Here is a 5104-nt window from a genome sequence, read left to right on the forward strand (position 1 = left end):
GGATTGGTAGACCTTCATGTAACTTGAAAATCCTAAAGGGAATTTATTCAATGGGCAACCGTTTTGCCATGGCAACAAAAAATATTTTTACAACAACCAATGGAAATTTTCCCATTGAAAATAGCATGGCATTCTGACCGATTCCTAGGACCCCCCAGTGAAAAATTTTAACAAATTTCAAAATTTCGAAAATGCCAAAAATAGAAAAAATAGATAAAAATTTACAAAAAAAAACATCAAAACTGATCAACTTTTGATCAATGTGAGGTCAAAATCCCATGCTTTTTTCAACGGGAAAATTTAATATTTTGTGTTGTCAAAAACATTTTTCGTTGCCATGGCAAAACGGTTGCCCATTGAATAAATTCCCTTTAGGATTTTTCAAGTTACATGAAGGTCTACCAATCCCCCGAGTTTGAACCCAATCGGTGGGTTACACTTCGGGATGTCTCCTTGTTAGTGCACAAATATATATTTCAAAAGCGGAGGACGATAATTCCAATCGGATGTTACGTTTCCCGCTGCCTTGTCTTCCGAGTTCATTTGGGAGCGCTCCCTGAGATATGGTCCCCGGGTGAAAATCACGTAATCCGGCAAATGGGCTGGAAAGCGAAAAACCAATCTGAAATTCGGGATGAATTTTTAATAGTGGGAACAGGAACAAATGCTACCTGTGAGTGTTTCTTCGAAAGCCAAACGGTTATAAGACGTGTTAAGATTGGTCAGTTAATCATCTGAAATTGAAATCTGGCGAATTTATACGGTTTTTGCTCAGCCTAAAAGTAATTTCTTCAGTAAGTAGATCTTTCGTTCCGTCTATAGTTTCGTTGAGATCAAACACTGAGCCACGTTGTAATAAAATAAATTAAAGCTAAAAGGCCCATTTACCAGTTTATTTATAGATTTCCCAAAGACGTCCCATTACATACCGCACCCATATTACCATTGCTTTAACTTTGGTATTGCACCTTACTGCCCCCACTACTTTTCCCAGGCAGACTTTGCGCAGAGGTGTAGTTCACTCAGGATACTTATTTGCCAACTTGGCATAACGACTAAACATGCGACACCCTTGTATTTTGTTTTCTATCTTTCGTCATTTTTTCGGAAGCATCCTATTTAACAGGGTATGTGCTTAGAATATTGTTTTTGCCCCCCCCCCGCTCTCGTAAAAACATTAAACTTTAAACATTAGTTGTAAAGTATTGATAGATTTAAAATATAGGTTTTCTTAAACGTATTTGAATTATGTGCCAAAAATGGAATAAATCGGCGTAGTATTTTGCTGTAAAGGCCTTTGCAGTTCAACATCCGGCAAGCGAAGGCTTTACACATAAATCCTTTTTAAATATTGTGGCACTTTCTGCAGAGTGACATTTATGGTCATGTAGCGCCTGTAGTTTAGAAAATGCGATTTTTTTCCCTCTAGAGTTCAACGTCTGTAGACCAAAACTACCAAATTTATTTATTTGGCTGCTGTCTTCAAAATGTAAGAAATTATTTTCCTTTTGCCAAACCACATCAACGCACTGGCGATGAAACGTTTCCGAGAATGTTAAAGGTGGATTTAAAACGGGTAGAATATAATTCAATTTATTTAAAAGAAAATTGCAGGGCTGCGTCGATTTTTCAAAGATTGTATTTCAGCCATTTTTTGTAATCTCTTGGCTTAGTTTCTTAACATGATTATTTAGAATAGCATTTTCTGTCGTACTCCATTTTATACGAATGCGTTCATTTACTCTATGACTCCCGGCATCAAGCCATAATCAATTTCTTTTTCCCATATTGAATTTGGCGAATCAAACGGCTCTGTACCTTCAACATTTCAAAATAAGAAAACCTTCATTGGTAGTGATCGAGTTGCTCAAATAAAAAAAAGCCTCGGTCATTTTCCGCGGAAAATTTTCAATCCTCCTAGTTACAACACTAGTTTAAATTCAAATAATGTTTCATCCTGGAATTCCTGATGTTTGGTCAGGATGAATAATCTTATGGATGGTTTTTCGAATTCGATTTTATTTACTCGAAGTCACTGCTACCTTCGACCACAACGAAGTCGGGAATTTTTCGGCCTCCGCTACATAAAGTGATCGATGTGAAATATTATTAGATTAGAGTTTGGTGAGATTAGATTAGAGTTCGGTGAGATTAGATTAGAGTTCGGTGAAATTTTTCATCAGCCACTAATACGAATAGCTTGAAAGGGTTGGTAAAAAATTAGTATTTTCGTAAAAATATTTTCCCACTTAAAAATTAATTTTAAACTAACACCTCAACCACCATCATCCGTAATAACATCCGCTTCTATATTAAGAAGATCATGGCAACCCTGTTTTAAAAGATTTTACATCTAAGGAGTAACGATTGGACAGACAACGGATAATATTTCTATTTTAATTAACACGATGTTTTTTTCCGCGTGAGATTGAGTGCAAAGTTGGTAAGTTGTGATATTATATTTTTTCTGTGGGTGCTCTTATTTGAAATTGCGCCTTTATAATATAAAGAAGCTACTCGCGTGTTTAGTAATGTTAAATGCCGACCGCTTTAGTTGTCTCGGGTAACATTGATTTCGAGTATTGTCACGATAATTTTGATGAGATACTGACCTTTAGGTTTCCCTCCAGCATGAACAAAAACGAAATTATCGCAGCTCCAGAAAACTTCAAAACTGGGGGCATGATTTTAAATGATCGTAGCAGGGAGTTATCACTAATCAATCAAAACATTAATCTTGATTCTATGTGACAATTAGTTTAAATTTACGATGGACGCTACGAATGTTGTGAAAGTTTATCACGGAAATGGCATTATGGCTGTTACGGCTTATGTTGCGAGGTTTAAATAAAGAGAATGGTTATGATGAAATAAAGAGAATGGTTATGATGAAATAAAGAGAATGGTTATGATAAAATAAAGAGAATGGTTATGATAAAATAAAGAGAATGGTTATGATAAAATAAAGAGAAAGGTTATGATAAAATAAAGAGAATGGTTATGATAAAATAAAGAGAATGGTTATGATAAAATAAAGAGAATGGTTATGATAAAATAAAGAGAATGGTTATGATAAAATAAAGAGAATGGTTATGATAAAATAAAGATAATGGTTATGATCAAATAAAGAGAATGGTTATGATGAAATGGTCTAGTTTATACATTTGCTTAGGGACCGTAAGATTAGATTAACATGAGATAAGAATAGATAAGATAATTAATTTACGTATTTACATAAATTAACGCCATCTACATAATACTACAGTATATTTCATGGCATGGCACTTGGCTTGCCAACTTTCTCCCATTATTCCCTAACCCACCAAAATACAATAATACTTCAAAAATATTCCCCACCAAAATGTTTCAAAACAAGGTCACAAATTCTCAATAAAGGAAAAATCTGTAAAATAGCAATTGGGGTCTATTTACGGCCCTTTAACGACTTGACAATCGGCACGGTACTTTTAAGTATTCAAAAGGCTAAAATACAAAAATAAAGCTCTGACCCCCGAACTGGAGCTCCGCTAGAGGGGAAACCACTTAGGGTAGCCCGCTTCCCGACCTCTGGGATCTGGGTATCCTATTCACGTTTTCTGGGAATCGGATCACAATTAAGAACGTCGTAGCAGAAATACATGAACCGAAATTAACAGTGAGCACCTTTTTCGCGGGATACGTTTTCTTTGTACGCCAGGGGGAGGGTGGAAAATTTATCTTCGTTTATTTCGTTCCGCCCGACTGCGAGGAAAATATCCGAGTGCACCACGGGTAACTAGTTCGCCATCTAGTGAGGTAAAATACATCGTTTATCTTAGAAAAAACTCCGGGAAACGTCGGCTGTCAACCGAGGCTTTGTGTATGTAAGCTAAACGTCTGTTAGTTAATAATAATGGAAAATGTACAGAAATTAATTCGTTATTTGGGAAACCTTACGCGTCCGTTTCTTTTGGAAAGAAGAGAGTTATTTTGAGTATTGTCTGAAAATGTATGTAAATATCTGTTACTCAATGCCGTTTAATTATATTGTAACTTCGGCTTGTTTTGTTATAAAAATTGCATCTATACTCGACATTTTGAAGGTTTTCGTATTAAAATTTAACAACTTATAAAAGGATAATTATCGTGGTTTTAATTTTTTACACAGACTAGAAATAATGCACGCGAAGCACCTTTTTAGTTTGTGTTAACTCAAGGGTTTACCTAGGCAACACCAGGTGGCGTATTCAAACGCTCACCCCGGAGAAGGAGATTCTCGTTTTTGGAGGAGGTTGGGATGACATACCGCGTTTAAGGACGGGAAAACAGAGAATTTGGCTCTACCGTTAGAGGAATAGGTCGCTGATCATTTCGGTTCATGTATTTCTGGTCGTAGTAAAAATAATATTATAACTAAAAGTAACGACAAAAATTAAATTTCAGTTCCGTACGTCATTTTAACGTGACATAGGCAGTTGGATAACATTTTAAAATCCACATTTAACAGTTAAATATGTCTCCAATTTATGAAAAGTTTAGAATCTCCAGATTTGAAGCAACATAATATCGTTTAAAGTTAAATATTGTCCCATCTAAAAGGGCTTCCAGTTCGGGAGTTGTTTTTTTTTAGATTTCAGTGATTTCCGAAGTAATTTTTCCATTTTTAAAGATAGATAATTTACGTTAAAGTCCACTAAATAGAGTATAAGTTGTCTTACAAGGAGACTACCCGAGGTGGTTATCTCCGATTTGGTTCAAACTCTGGTGGTAAGTAGACCTTCATGTAACTTAAAAAATCCTAAAGGGAATTTATGCAATGGGCAACGGTTTTGCCATGGCAACGAAAAATGTTTTTGACAACATAAAATGGAAATTTTTCCTATTTAAGCCATATCGGTTCATTTTCACCCATTTGGTTCAAATTGATCAATTTTGATTTTTTTCGTCAATTTTTAACATTTTTTTTTATAATTTTGGTATTTTAAACTTTTTTCAATTTTGTAAAATTTTTCACAGGGGGGGGGGGACCCTTGGAATCGGTCCAAATCCCATGTTATTTTCAATGGGAAAATTTATATTTTATGTTGTCAAAAACATTTTTCGTTGCCATGGCAAAACCGTTGCC

Source organism: Leiobunum rupestre, chromosome 2 (assembly GCF_980474605.1).
Source record: "Leiobunum rupestre chromosome 2, qqLeiRupe1.1.hap1, whole genome shotgun sequence".
Lineage (NCBI taxonomy): Eukaryota > Metazoa > Arthropoda > Arachnida > Opiliones > Sclerosomatidae > Leiobunum > Leiobunum rupestre.